This window comes from Chinchilla lanigera, unplaced genomic scaffold, assembly GCF_000276665.1.
Source record: "Chinchilla lanigera isolate Chin_1 unplaced genomic scaffold, ChiLan1.0 scaffold00028, whole genome shotgun sequence".
NCBI classification, from domain to species: Eukaryota; Metazoa; Chordata; class Mammalia; order Rodentia; family Chinchillidae; genus Chinchilla; species Chinchilla lanigera.
In genome coordinates this window covers 4409486-4425204 of record NW_004955429.1, presented here as the reverse complement: position 1 = coordinate 4425204, position 15719 = coordinate 4409486, and the positions used below count along the sequence as shown (strand labels likewise).

Sequence of the window (15719 nt, the reverse complement as noted above, 5' to 3'; positions counted from 1 at the left end):
CGCCGGGCCGGGCCGGGGCCCCGCTCCGGCGCCCGCGACCGCCAAGTGACAGGAACGCCTGGCTCGGCGGGCGCGGAGCTGCTTCCCGGGGGCGGATTTCTCGCTTCTTCCTCTGGATCCACCTCCTCCCACTCCACCTCCTTCCCCTCCCCTCCCCAGGGGAGGCTCCGGGCGGAATATTTTCTGTCTTGGATAATACGGTCCCCGGAGCCGACCCTGCCGAAGGGGATCAGCCTAAAGGGCGGGAGCCAGCTGGCTCGCCAGCCACCGCCCCAGCGCAACCCGGGACCCCGGCCCTCGCCCCTCAGCGCCCAAAGCAGGCGCACAAAACCCTCCCGCCCTCTGCCATCGCCGGGGCGCCAAGCAGCAGCGGCCGGGAGGGAGGCGTCTGCCGGGGAGAGACCTGGTATCGGGGCGCAAGGCAGGCGGGGACACGGCCGTAGCTAGCTGAGTGTAATGGGGGGACCGGAGAGCCCAGACGGCAGGGTCGCGCGGCTGGAGTGTGGCCTCTTTGGCTGCGGGAGGAGCCCGAAGCGGTGTGGGACTTCCAGATAAGGGAGTGTCCTCCCACGCCCTGCAGCAAAGTATCTTCCTGGGGTGGGAGAGAGGGGCTGGCGGAGAAGCCTTGTTCATTCAGTTGTTGTTTTTTTTTTTTTTTTTAATTTGCAGAGCCACTGAACGAGTGCGGCGAGGCTGGCAGACCCGAGGGGTGGTAGCTGCGCGGCTCCGCGCTCCGAGCCCAGCGACTCCAGGGACAGAGCGTAGCCGCCCGCCGCCGCTCCCCAGCCAGAGCCCGGGCCTGCTCCAGACCCCGGGCGACTGGCCCCGCCCCGCCGTGCCTCACAACATCTCCCGCTGCAAATAGCCCAATCGGGAGCCGCGGGGCGAAAATATGAGCCAATCAGGAGCTGCTGACTCAGGCTTCTCTCCACCCCCTTGCCCCGCCTCCAGGGGAAAAGCCCCTGCCCTCCGCCCGCATTCCCACCCCGCCACCCTCAGGGAGGCGGCTCTCCGGGCTCCGGTAGCCCTCTGTAGCCGCGACGTTTGTCACTTGTCACCCGCATCCTTTCCCCCTCCCATACAGACCCTTTTTCCCTCTCCCAGCCTTCTGGCGCTGTTGAGGGTCATTTCTAACCCACTTGGGCTGGGGACTGCCAGCTCGCTATTGTGTGCAAGCAGCTGCCACCAACCATCCTAAGGGAAAAAAAGAGAAACAAAACCCAGAAGTTGCGTGCCGTCCTACCTTTCCCTTCTTTCTTACTACGCTATCTTTTATAGACTCGCAGACGCCTCTCGCTCGCTTCCCGCCCACCGCCTAGAGTCTTGTTTCTTGATGAGGAAAACACCAAAATTCTTTTCTAGGAACCGAGTACCTGTTTCTCAGTGTTTAGAGCTTCTTTAGCGTGGAAGGCGCCAAGCGGAGCACCTAGTTCTCACTTCAAGGGAAGATGTTCACTAGGTCCTTTTTATGTGGCTATGAGATATGCATGTTCCTCACAAGCCCTGACCAAACCAGTCGGCCAATAACCAAAAATGGGGTGGGGGGATAAAACACAGAGGACCTGCCAGTGCGTTGGTAATTTACTGAATAACATGTGCAGTTCTAGACATTGCTGGCTAAATTAGCAAACTGAATAGAAGGGCAATAGACATGCAAGTAGCTTAACTCCAGCCAGCTTTGGAGAATATTTGTGGAAAGCACAACACCACTCTAGGAGCCAGTGTGCATGCCTGGAATAAACTGAGGGTCAAACCAGCAAGAATATTGGGGGTAACGTTTCTGAAATAGGGTTTTTTGTAAATGTTCATTTTGAAAAAGATTTTGTTTAGTACAAGAGAATAAAACATCAGCCATGGAAGGAGCTGTGAAAGGGGAATAAAATGCAATTTAGGAATTATGGGGAAATAGCAAAACCTAGAAAGGCAACATTTCTATAAGAGGCTATAAACTGCGTGGATCAAGGTTACAGTCAAGTTTCAGCACATGCCCTGTTACTTAGGCCAAATTACTTACTTTTATAAGTACTAGAGCTACCAAGTACTGACAGTGATTGCCTTGTAGATAGTACTGGCTCCTGCCAGGTGATCCTCCAGTCCTTACTTCTTAGGCGTACCATGTAGTAGAGCCAGTACTCAAGCCCAGGGGATTGGGCTACAGAATCCATTCTTTTGTCTAAACACAGTACTACTCCTAGCGTGGTCTTAATAATAATAATAGCAATACAGGAGTATAAGTTAAGGTTAACTTACTAGGGAGTAATTTTTTTATGTTCTATAAATACCAATTTAATTTTATCTCTGGAATAGGTATGATCATATTGCAAAATTTAAGAATGTTTGAGCTGGGTGTGGTGGCTCATGCTAGTAATCTCAGTACTCAGGACGCTGAGGCAGGAAGATTACTGTGAGTTTCAGGCCAGCCTGGGCTGCATAGTGAGTTCAAGACTGGCCTGAACTACATAGACCCTGCCTCAAAAAGCAAAAAATGAATGTTTGAGAACCATTATGATAAGTTAGTATGGTTTAAGTCTTTTGTGTGTTAGGCTATCTAGACAGAGAAGTGCAAAGAGCATGTTACTAAGATTTGGGAAACTGGTCCTGGTCCCCCACTGTGTCCTCAAGTGACTGCACCTTCTCTCTCTTGCTGAACCGGTGAAAGCATCAGTTGGGGGTAATAGATGTAAAAGAGCTTTAAGAATACAAAAACATTATTTTTATTATTAGTATGTTATCAAGTTATCAAATATCATTTATTAAACTATTAAATTATTAGGAAGAAGGAACTTGTCCTATTTTACCAGCGGGAACTGTAGCTTTTATAACATTTTATTAGGAACACATTAATCCAGATAAAAGGCCTATTCCTTTCTGAAGCATGAGCAATAATATTATTTTAATGACTATTGGAACTCTCATTTAGAATCGGAATAAGCCAAAGCGAGTAGGGCGCCCTCTAGTCAACCAGAAAGTGGCGGCCACCAGCCGCCCTTTACCCATTCCAAAGGCCAACTCAGGAGGCAAGCCCTTGGAATTCTCAGCTGCCCATCCTGGGCGTTTTACTCATTGACACCTCCACCAGAGGGAGGACAAGGGAAAGGAAAAGGAATCAAACTTAAAGCCTATGGCTACCTGTTAACAGCTTCAGTGAGAGATTTGGTGGAGCAAGGGTTTAGGCTCATTGTAACAGAGGAGATTAGAGCTAGCCATGGGTTTCATGGTTGTTACCTTGACAGTTTTCTTTATCCCAAATATCATGGTTAAGCAAGAGCTCACAGTAATTCTAGCTTTGTTTACCTCGAAAGCCTGATATTTTTCTCCTCAGAGCATAGATAATAAATGCAATTTCCTATCATCTAATTTCTGTTTTGGAGTATCCCTTGAAATAGTCTCAGAAATTACCATAGGTATATTAATAACAACAACCAGACCAACTTGTACAGTATAATGCTTGCAATGCAAGCAGGACATTTTTAAAGATGGTAATTATATCCTCAAAACACAAGTTTTGCCTTTGTTAATGAAAATACTGTTTTGGAGAACCATTATCAAGAAAAAAAAATGTCACGGCCAAAAATAGAATCACAGTGTCCCAGACCCCAGTCTGAGGTCATTCTGTGATAATCTATGGATGGTTTCTACTCTGAATATAGAAGCTGGCAAGTCTAAGAGGCACAAGTGTTTGCCAGTGAATTCCACAAGTGAAATTTGCAATTTGGGATGAAGCATTTGTGAAACTATGTGCCTGAGGTATTTAAGACCAATGGTCTTCAGAGGAGCAAGCATTTCCTTGGCTTTAGAAAAGCATTATGGACTGTATTTTTCATCCTTGAAATTCCAAAACTAGATGCATTATCTACTGATATTTTGTCAAAAGCATTTTCAAGTTGAACTGAATAACTACAATAACCCTACCTCACTTGCAAGACATTGAGCTATTTTTCCCGAGATGGGAAGGATTCTCCATGATAAACAAGTTCCAAGATTCTTTTCCCCTCCTCACCTCTTTTGAACAAATAATGTAAATTATTTACTCACCTAATACTCTGCATTTGCAAAATATATTACTATACCTATTCAAAAGATTATTACCACTGATTATTAATTTCTAAACTTGAGTAATGACACTTTATTTATTAAATACAGTGCCTTAGAAAGTGCCACACACAATAAATATTTTTGAATAATGTCTTTTTTTGTTTGTTTGTTTTTTTCACTGGTACCGGGAATCATACTCACGACCTTGCACTTGCCAGGCAGGTACTGTGCTGCTGAGCTAAATACCCAGCCCCTTGAATAATTTCTTTGTTCTTAGCTTATTATGATCTTTTTTTACCCTGGAACTAGAATGTTAGTATTTATTTTTGGTTTTGATTTGTTTATTTATTGGATGCCATTAGAGTTACTTGATCATAAACCATCATATTATTACTTAACTGAATATTATCTCCTTTTCTGTCTAGATTATAAATTACTCTAAGGCAGATTCTTGGGGCTTTTACTTCTTTTCAGAGCCCCATAATAGCTACCATGCCTTTTACACATAAAAATCACCTCAAAGTTATTTGAAAAATAAATGATATTTGTGACACTGTAATTATTTATTACTTGCCAGGCTGGGGATTGAACCCAGGGCCTCACATATGTAAGGCAAGTGCTCCACCACTGAGCTACACTCAGCCCCTGTGTCATTTTTCTTTTTCTTGTGTTACTGAGGATAGAACCCATGGCTTCATACATGCTGCTCGAGCATTCTACTACTGAGCTACATCCCCGACCTTTTTTATTTTGAGACAGGACCTCATTAAGTTGCCTAGCTGGCCTCAAACTCCATCCTCCTGCCTCTGTTTCCCAAGTAGCTAGGATTATAGGTACGTACCATAGTATTGGCTTCTCCAATGTCACTGTTATTGATAAATATTTATACCTCAAGAAGTTCCTGGATGACCAATACTTACTCAGGTTACAAGAGAATATATGCATGTCCCTATGTGAATATGCCTGAACAGAATGTTTAAGTTATAAGAAGGAACCATGAAGAAAACATTGGGTATGCACTTTAATCTCCAGAAATGCCATGTAGTATCTCCTTGCTTATATCTGGTGACAGAGCTGGTGTTTTGGCCATAACACCACCCTTAAAATTAATATCACTTGCCCAGCATGGTGGTGCACACCTATAAACCCCGCACAAGGGAGGTAGAGGCAGGAGGAGCACCATGAGTTCGAGGCCAGCCTGGGGTATATAGTGAGACCCTGTCTCAAAAAAACAAACAAACAAAACAAAACAAAACAAAACGTAAAAAGTAATATCACTTAGATTTTTGAAGTAATTATAAAATTTTGGCCCATGTTTTTGTTTTTGTTTTTTGTCTTTTTGAGACAGGTCTCTCTATGCAACTCAGGCTGACCTTGAGCTCACTTTGTAGCCCAAGCTGGTCTCAAACTTGCAACGATCCTCCTGCCTCAGCCTCCCAAATGTTGAGTTTACAGGTGTGTGCCACCACTCCCCACTGGCCCATGGTTTGTCTGTAATTGTATATTCAATACTTTCTTTTGAATTCAAATTATTTTTAACATTAGAATCTCTATAACCTAAAACCTATTGGTATAATGGTTATATTCATCACTACAGAGCTTATTTCTATGTGTTGGGGAAAAAATAATGCTACACCACTCATGTACAATTTTTTATTTTATCTTGAGAATCGTGACTTTCATCCATAAATATTCTAATTTTTGTTAAAAATATGGGACCAGTTTTTAAAATGTTTCCACCCACCTAACTAAATATGAACTGGAACATCCTGTGAAAATACTGTGCAATCTGGGTAAAAAACACACATATTACAACTGGGGAACTGAAGTATGTTTTTGTCATTTTGGAATAGAATGCTAAATGCCAACCATTCTAATTAGGAAACTATGCTAGCAGTTGATTTTTAATATTAAAAGTCCAATCCAGAGTACCCAAATCTTTTTCATCATAATTTTTTAAAATACAAAAACAAACCCAGTCTTCTCTTTCATCTTTGCTAGGCAGAAGTAGGAAAGCCATCTCCAGACGCCTCTATTCCATGAGTCAGTGAACTCGGGTATCTCAGCATTCCCTAGCACATGGATCACATTCCTCTGTCCCTGTAACTGCCTACATTTTTTACTAATCCAAGAGCCAACTAACCAAGGGTTGTTCAGATAGGAAAAGACTGCAGGATGATATGTAGTGAATCACACTTGCTCTTAAGAAAAATAGATGCAGGTTGTATGACTTATCCCCTAAAAGATTATTTCAGTTATATTTTAATTTGTAAAAACTGTAACATAAACCAGGTCTGGTGGCACAATCCTGAATTACAGTCTTCTAGGCAGCTGAAGAATCACAAAGTTTGAACCCAAAAGAGACAACTTAATGATTTAGCAAGACCCTGTCTCAAAATAAAAAAGGCCCTTACTTAAAGGCTTACTGAAACAAACAAACTAATAAAATCCCACGACCTGAGAAAAGTAATAAACATTCTGCAAGGGCCCAATCTTGTTACATTTTATAGACCCATGCTCTTGCCTTCTTCCAGTTTCTCTCTATAGCATCTCACTGACTGAAGCTAACAGGAACCCTGAAGCACTCAAAAATAATTCATTCACTCTAGGTTTTTAAAAAATGTTTAAATAGAAAACATAGTTAATAAAATCTTGATCAAAAAATAAATGGGCAAGTTCATGAGTTCGATTCCCGGTACTGGAGACAGACAAACAAACAAAAAAATTTACAAAAAATAAATGGAAAGAGCTAGGTATAGTGGCACACACCCGTAATCCCAGCTACTTGGGAGGCTAAGGCAGGAGGATCACAACTTTGAAAGTACCCTGAACGACTTAGAGAGACTTTTATCAAAATAAAGATTAAAAAGGACTGGGGATATATCTTAGTGGTAGACGACTTCACTAACATGTGCAAGACATTGGATGGGACCCCACACACAAAAAAAAAAAGAAGGAGGAGGAGCAGGAGCAGAAAAGTGGGAGGAAAAAGGTGGAGGAAGATAGAGGAAGAAGGAAAAGAAATAGACTGGTAGAAATGTCTTACACTGTGGAGACAACATATGATATAAAGCAGTGAGGCGGGAGACTAGAGTGTGGCTGGGGAAGAAGGTGTGACCTCTTGATTAAAAATTCCAGGACACAAGTGCAGAACTGTTCCCAAAGCCCTGCATGTTGACTTCTTGTGCAAGAACCTGAGCAGATTTGGGATAGGGTAGTTGAGACCTGACCTCAGCCTGAGGACCAGGCGATGGAGACCACTATGAAGCATCCCTGAGCAGGACTTAAATTAACCAATTGGCTTTTCATGTTTACCTGTGAGTCTGTCCAAGGCCTAGGCTCCTTGTCTGGAGATGGGCAGTGGACTCATAGTAAGTGAACCTCTGTGAGTCACGGATCCCTACTAAGGTCTGTAATGGCAGATGAAGCCAGAAAGCCTTAAAAGATAGGACAAGATCACAGCCAAGGACGCCTGGATCCAACCTCAACTAGATAAAGACTGTACCCTCAGGCATCTCACTCCTGGGTGTATTAACTTAATACCTTACTTGGAGAAGTCTTTGAGCGGTTCTGCCCTCTTGAGTATTCCCCTCCCTTCTTCTGATAACTAAGTGAATATGGCCCCCGAGAGAAAGTCTTGGTCTTAGCCCTGAGAGAAGCTTGAATTCTGTGAAAGGACTTTGATCCTCCTGGAGCCCTGAAATCATTCCATTGGCCTCTTTTATTTAACCTTTGCTGTACACTCTTTTGGGAGATTGTAGACCTAATCTGCCCACAATAACTAAGGGATATTATTAACCCAATAACTGGGTGTTACGAAAAGGACCTTCTACACTGAACTCACTACTGTATTCTTTTGCAGAGTGGCAGCCTCTTTCTCTCCCTGTGGAGTCTACTTCTCTTACTACTTTCACTTGGCTCAAACTTGCTCTGCAGAAAGTGTTTCTTTTCCTACCTTTAATAAATGCAAAACCCTGCTGGTGTTTGCACTCATCTTGACCAATTCTCCTGTGCTAAGGATGAAAAGAACCTACAAAGTACATCTAGAAGGAGACTCCAGCACCTCAAAAACCAGTAACAGTAGTATTTATTTACTTATTTGTTTATTTATTTTGTGATTCTAGGGACTGAACCCAGAACTTTTGCATGAAGCTGTATCCCTAGCCTTTTTATTTGTTTTTTTGTTAGATTTTTTTTACTGTATTTTGAGACCCAGTCTCTCTAAGGGTCTTAATTACCCAGGCTGGGCTTGAACTTTTGGTCCTATTGCCTCAGCTTCCTAGAGTTTTGGGATTATAAGTGTGAGCCACCATTGCTAATATTTAAATAGCACAGCACACTATTAGCATATAAAAGCATCCCTTACTCTTTGTGGAGGGATTGGTTCCAGGACCTTTTCCCTCCTGTGGATACTAAAATCCATGGATGCTCAAGTCTTTCATATAAAATGATATAGTATGCACATTCTCTAGTATACGTTAAATGCGCACCCTCTAGTATATTTTTGGCTGGCTCCAAAGTAGGGTGGCATGGCAGACAGGTATTGCAGAGGAGAAACAGTTCATGGTGGGCAAAAGGTAGCAAAACAAGCAAAGGACCACCAGAGCTCTTTCTATCCCTTATATTTTATCCAGCCTACTTAGGGTGGGGAGCACTCACACCCTTAATCCTAGTGCCCTTGATCCTGGTACTTCACCATGAACCAATTCCAGTGTCTCACACTCTAGATCCAGCCACCTCTGAAAAAGCCCCACCTATGACTGCATGAGGCTTTAAGGGGGAGTCTAGACACAAGCAACAATAATCTACTAAAAAGGAAAAGAAGCAAATTCTACTAATCTGAGGTTTCAGAATCTCCCCAAAGCAGAACCAGCACCTTGTAAAGGTTAGGCTGGAACCCTGGACAGAGCATGAGTCCATGTGGGTAGCATCCCTAGGGATACCCAAGTTCAGTGGACCACGAGTGCTCCGGCTGCCTGATTCAGCGAGCTGTCTTTTCAATTTCTACACTGGCTTGACTGGCATAATCCAAAAAGGAACCCTCATATCCATTCCATTCTTCTGGAGCTCTTTGGTAACACTTAACACTTCAGTGGGATGGCTTCCACATAGAGCATTATGGAATTGCTTCAAGTAATTGCAAAGATACAGGATCGAATTACTCTGTAATACTCAGACCCATTTTATCTACACATTCAGTGGATCTATAAATCTCCCCCTTGGATTCATCATAGTATCTGTATTGGAAGTTTTGACCCCAGTGGCAGAAACCAGAAGAAATCACAGATTACTAGGATCCATAAGATATTTACTGCAGAGTTTTCTGAGTTTCTATTCTTTTGACTCACTTAGAACTCCAACAGGAATAATGGTAAACTCATTCTTTTTTTTTTTTTTTTTTGGTACTGGGACTCGAACTCATGACCTCAGGCTTGCCAGGCAAGTGCTTATGCCGCTGAGCTGTATCTCCAGCCCAGTAAACTCATTCTTACAGCGCTCCATGGCTTTAGCCGTATAAGGCAAATGCACTTCAGTACTGTGTTCATCATTATCTTCTGCAGAGGCACATTCAAACATTCTCTGTAAATCTTTTGCTTACTATGAAGGTCACTCAAATGTGTCTTACCTATACTGCACTAGAAAGTAGGTATGGAAAGAGGAACATGTGATGGAAAGACCCAAGGATGAGAATTCTCTGGGTAATAGATGGGTTGATTTGTTTGTAAGAAGCACAAGACCCCACAGTGTGTACATCTTGCATAGGTACAATGATGGTTCCAGCAGGTCTTTTTGTAGACTGAACCTGAGAAAGTCAATTTTCTAACTGTGCATTTAGCTGCAGGCCTAAAGTATGCACCAGCTCCTGGTGTGACCCCGGCAGACCACTAGGTTGGACTTTGGTGCTGGCGCTGCCTGTGATACACAATATGATAAGTGAGGAGGAGGAGATGGGTGGGGGACCCAGGAGCAGCTCCACCAGGGGACCACCACCAGCCAAGCCCAAGAACAGGCGCTCCTCAGGCTTTGATAATTCCTATTCTCATTATCTTTCCTTTGTTAAATTTCTGACATTTGGGGTTTAATCACCTATATAATGCAAGAGTTGTTTAGGAGACGATATGTACATTTCCAAGGGGTTGGGGGTTCTGCTTCTACTTTTATCAACTACTTCTAGTTCTATGTGGTAAAATATTTCATACAATTTCTGCTTACAGAATGTATTGAACTTTTTATATGGCTTGATACATTGTCAATTCTTAAAACTCTTTCATGGAAATGCCAGGCATGGTGGCACACATCTGTAATTCTAGCACTTGGGAGGCTGAGGCAGGAGGATCATTGCAAGTTTGAAACCAGCTTGGGCTACAAAGTGAGCTCAAGGCCAGCCTGAACTGCATAGTGAGACCCTGTCTCAAAAAGACTGAAAAAAAAACCTGAAAAACACAAAAAAACTCTTTCATGGAAGCCTGGATAGAAGGTAGTCCTATTTTTGAAGGAAGACTTTAGTAGATTATTATTTCAAACTTGTTAATTATGTTATTTATGTCATCAGCATTTTTATTTTTCTATCTGCTTTACCTGACAAAAGAAGACCTAAAGAAAGGCATTTTAAACTTGCCATTTTAAAATAAAAGTAATGCTTTCTCATAAATAATTAAACCTCCAAATGATTGTCATTGCTCTTCTTCCATTCTCTTCCCCTTCGTCAGTTCCATAGCTCAAAGACAAATGTTATTAGTAATCCCTGGTTTTAGTATGTGTTATGGAAATAAAGGGATTATAGTATATTATGAATCAAATATATTATATACAAATTACAAAATATGCATCTGATTTACAACTTTTCTTCCTTCCTTCCTTCCTTCCTTCCTTCCTTTCTTTCTTTCTTTCTTTCTTTCTCATCTTTTTGAGACTGGGTCTTGCTATGTAGTTCAGGCTGGCCTTGAACTCACTTTGTAGTCCAGGCTGGCTTTCAACTTGCAATGATCCTCCTGCCTCAGCCTCCCGTTTTCTGGGATTATAGGTGTGTGCCACCATATCCGGCTTGATTTATACTTTTAAATTTTAGTTTTAAATAATTAAAATGTTGTAGCTGTAATCTCACTCCATTTTTTCTTCCTTGCTTCCTCCTGAAATTGATCTATATCATCCTATGATTTTTATACTTTAATACATACATAGTCTTTATAAAAATATGTTAATATATGGATACATGTATTTCTATATGCATTATCAAGCTGCTCACCCTGACCTTTACTTTTTCACTCAGCATCGTTCTTTTGCTACATGTTGATATATTTATTCACGTTAACTGCTAAACAAACTTGTGTTGGGTAAATGCAACTGATTGTATCCACTTATATACAGAAGTACAGCTTAATTCTATATTCCTAGAAGGAAATAATTTATACACATCAGCTTGTAGACAGAAGGAATCATTTTTCTTGATAGACACCCAGGCATAGAATATTTTAATAGTAGGATATGGAAATCTTCAACTTTTTTGGCTATTATACTTAAAGATGTGCTTTGCAAAGTGGTTATTCATGCACTTTTCAACACATGCTTTATTAGGTGTCTAGTATATGTTAGGATCTGTTCCAGGCACTTGGGATATAATAATAAATGAAAGAGATTTATTTCCTGTTTTTCTGAAGTTTACATTCTAGGCTGGGAAAATAGGCAGTTTAAAAAATATAAAACACCAAGTAGCAGTAAGTGCTTTGAAAATTAAAGTAAGGGGTGGGGGCGTGTTACGGTTTGAATCTTAAAAGTTCCCCTAAGGTCCACATGCTGAAGGCTTGGCTGTCAGGCTGTGGTGCAGCTGGGAGGTGGTGGAACTTTGGAGGTGACACCAGGTGGGAGGAAGTTAGGGCACAGCCTGGAAGAGGGTCCTAGGGTGCTTGCTCTCTCCTTTCTCCTCCCCTTCCAAGCCATCGTGTCGAGTCATCTCTACCACGTGCTCCCTGCGGTGACACATGGTGCCCACAGGACCAGAGCAGCAGGACCAAGGGACCATGGATGGAAACTGCTAAAATCATGAGCCGAAATAAAGCCTTTGCTCCTTTAAGTTGACTATTTTAAGTATTTGTTACAGTTACTGAAAATTAACACAGGTAGAGAGAGAACTGGGTGGGGAGTGCAAAGGATGTACACCGTTCTATTTTAAGTAGGGTGGTCAGGGAAGATCTGTTTGATAATGTGAGGGCTAAGTAAAATCCCGAGGAAACGAAGGCAGCCCAGGTGGGGATGTGGGGAAGCTTTCTAGCTGCGGGAACAGCAGGTGTAAACAGCAGGTGAGCTGCAGGTGTGTGTGTGTGTGTGTGTGTGGAAGTGGGGAACTAGGCTTGGGGGTACTTGAGGGACAGAGCAGCAGATGGTGTACCCCAGAGGTGGACCAATAGGAGCATATCAACTATTGTAAGGACCTTGGCTTTTAACTGAGTAAAATAGGAGACCATTACAGGGTTGTAAACAAAGAAGTGACACCATCCACTTAAGATCCTGAACACATTTCCCTGGCTCCTGTGTGGACAGTAGGCACTAGTGCAGCAAGGGCAGAAGCCAGAGGACTAATGGAAGGCTGTCATTTTAATCCAGGTGATAGATGGCTTGGTTTTAGGTGATATCTGTGGAGCTGACCGTCCTGACTATGTATAACTTGATATTAGAAAGCTGACAGAGTTGACTGATGTGGTGCTGCCGACCGACCGTGAGCAGAAGAGGAGTCAAGCCTACCTCAAGATTTTTGGTTTTGAGCAACTAGATAAATAGAATGGTCACCTAATGTCCAGATAAGTGCAGTTTAAATTTTAGACTCCGTAATGGATGTAGAGGTGGAGATAGCAGTCATTTCACATTTTACAGATAGTCTACAACTTGGGGTCAGAACTAATAGGCAGCAGTTACTGTTTTTATACATTTCTATTTCCCACTGGCAATGGGGTCAGAGCTTTCTATCCCTGAAGCACGTGAGAGCTTCTGTTTTCACCAGCACCTCAGTACTTGATGTCATCAGATTTATTTTTGCTGGTCGGATGGGTTGCAAGTGGTCTTGTCACTTTAATCTGTATTGTCATAATTCCAGAGACACTAAGCATCTTTATTCTGTTTATTGGATAGATTTTTTTTTTCTTTTGTGGATTGCTTATTTATCTTCTCTGAAGAGGCTCCTAATAAATCTGGGGTTATATTGGCTGCATATATCTTCTGATATTCTGTGGCGGGTTTTCACTTCACTTCTAATTATTTAGTCACTCAACCATTATATAAGGCAGCTTAAATCACATAAGAATATTATTTCCATAATCCAGCGATGAGAACAGTTAAAGCTTTCCTCACTTCTCTTCTTCTCCCCTTCCCATTTGTATGCTCATTTTTGTTGACGCTTATTGCAGTGTTTTTATCTTCCCTGACAGTGCTTTTCTGTCAAGATTTGTAACATTTACCTCCTGTATTATTACAATAATAATCACAATTGTTTCAATTTCACTACCTCTCTTTTTATACTTATTTTGAATCACCTCAGTAGATTATTCTTTCATATATCATTGTTTGGGAGAAAGGTAAACATTTGGAATGTTTAAATATTTCTGAATTGTTAAATATTTGGAAATATCTTTCAGCTGCTTTTAAATAAAAATGGCAAAGCCAGGCATGGTGGTTCTAACTGTAACCCCAGCACTGGGGAGGCTGAGGCAGAAGGGTCACCCCAAGTTTGAGGCCATACTGACTTGAGCCTGAACTTCATAGCGAGACTCTGTCTCAAAAAAAAAAAAAAAAAAAAAAAAAAAATAGCATGGCAACATGTTTTGATCTCTCTCTCTCTTTCTTCCTTTAAAACTCTGTTTATATCAATTAATTCTATGAAGAAGTCTGAGGTCAGCAATGTCTTCCTTCCTGTCCAGGGGTCAGATGGAATGTACTGTACATCAGGCTTCCCCTGCTGTATGGTGTCTGTTAAAACTACGCGACTTTCCCACTACAGTGCTAATGCAATGACAACACGTGAATGTAAATAAAACTTTATTTACAAAAGTGGCAGACAAGATTTTGTCTGTGTGTGGGAGTTTGCCAATCCCTGTTTTAGGTGGTTCATTCTGATTTGCTTGTGGGATCTCTTTCCTTATGTCTCAAGTTTAATCGCTTCCACAATGTAATTATTCTCTTATAACATGGTAAATCGTTATAGTCCTTGAAACTGCAAGAAAGTTTTCACACAACATTTAGGATATGTTCTTACATTTTTTTCAGGTGAAAGAGTAAATAAAATCCAAAAGGTACAATAGATATTGTGAAAGGGAAAGAAATTGCTTAAAAGGAAGGAACAACTGGGATGAGGGAAAAGAGAAAAGAAAGAAGGAAGGGAAAAAATATATATGTATATACAAGGACAGCTGGGGTAATGGTACTGCTGGTGTCTGTTGGTTTATTGAAAGCAACAGTTAATGCTTAAATTTTTTTGACCAATTTTGCATGCTGATATCTGGTAATCTGAACAACTAATTTGAAGACAAGATGCAACATAACAACTACTGTTGAATTCCTACCATCTTGTTTAGTGAAGCTCAGTATCATTTCAAATGTTTTTTATTATTTTTTTATTCACTTTAATTGTTTGATCCACCTTGCATCCTTACATCTGGTAATCTGAGCAACTTCATTGAAGATATTGATATGATATGTAATATAACAATCATTGTTAATTTCCTATCTTGTTTTGAAATTCTGTATTGGTTCATTGTTTTTGTGTTGTTTTGTTTTTGTCTTTGTTGTTGTTTTTTGTAGTTGCTTTGTCTTTTTGAGACAGGGTCTTGCTATGCAGTTCAGGCTGGCCTTGAGCTCACTTTGTAGCCCAGGCTGGTCTTGAACTCCACAATGATCCTCCTGCCTCAGCCTCCTGGGTGCTGGGATTATAGGTGTGCGCCACCATGCCCAGTTATTGTTATTTTGTTATTTTTTTCTCTTTAAAAAAAAAAAAACGTTTAGGCCAAAGGCTAAATTCCTGTACCAGATACCTTTTAAGTATCACAGTACTTATACAAAGAAGTAGGCAGTCAGATTTGGTGATGCAAGCCTGTAATCCCAGCAAAAGGGCTGAGAATTCAGGGCCGGCCCAGTTAGGGTGAGACCCAGATTTAAAGACAACAACAACAAAACATCTGTAAAACCCCAGCCCCAAACAAACAAAAATGAATAGCCATGTGGAATGTTTTGTCTTTCTCAGATAACTGCCCAAAGGTAGGCCATTTAGTCCTGCTACGATGGTTCTATTTTCTTCCACAGCTTCATTGCTGGGTGAAAGGAAGATTTTTATTTTTATTTTTTGATTGTTTGTTTCTTGAGGTAAGATCTTGCTGGTGGAACTCACTATGTAGCCCAGGCTGGCCTCAAACACACAGTGATCCTCCTGCCTCAGCCTACTGAGTGCTGGGATTATAGGTGTGTACCACCATACTTGTCTAGATATTCTTACTGCAAGATTCCCAGAGGGGTGACCAAATTTAGGACTCCCAGTTCAAATTGAGCTTTACAGAAACAAATTTTTAATATGTCTGAATTATTGCATGAGACATACTAAAAATTACTTGTTGGGAGACATACTACAAATTAATTTGTTGTTTCTCTGAGATTCAATTTGTTGTTTTAAATTAAGTTTTTTAGTACATTTTAGTATGTATACT

General features: G+C 41.4%; 1 protein-coding gene and 1 pseudogene across 1 annotated transcript in view; both read right to left on the bottom strand.

Moving 5' to 3' along the window:
• The window catches only part of Arhgap21 (Rho GTPase activating protein 21), a 135172-nt gene extending 134392 nt beyond the window's left edge, over window positions 1-780 (bottom strand). The window contains exon 1 of the mRNA XM_013515486.1: window positions 404-780. The gene's annotated coding sequence lies outside the window, so the exon portion shown is untranslated. The remainder of the gene's footprint in view (window positions 1-403) is intronic.
• An 8204-nt stretch (window positions 781-8984) lies between these two features.
• On the bottom strand, window positions 8985-9796 carry LOC102010080 (annotated as a pseudogene).
• Between the last annotated feature and the right edge of the window lie 5923 nt (window positions 9797-15719).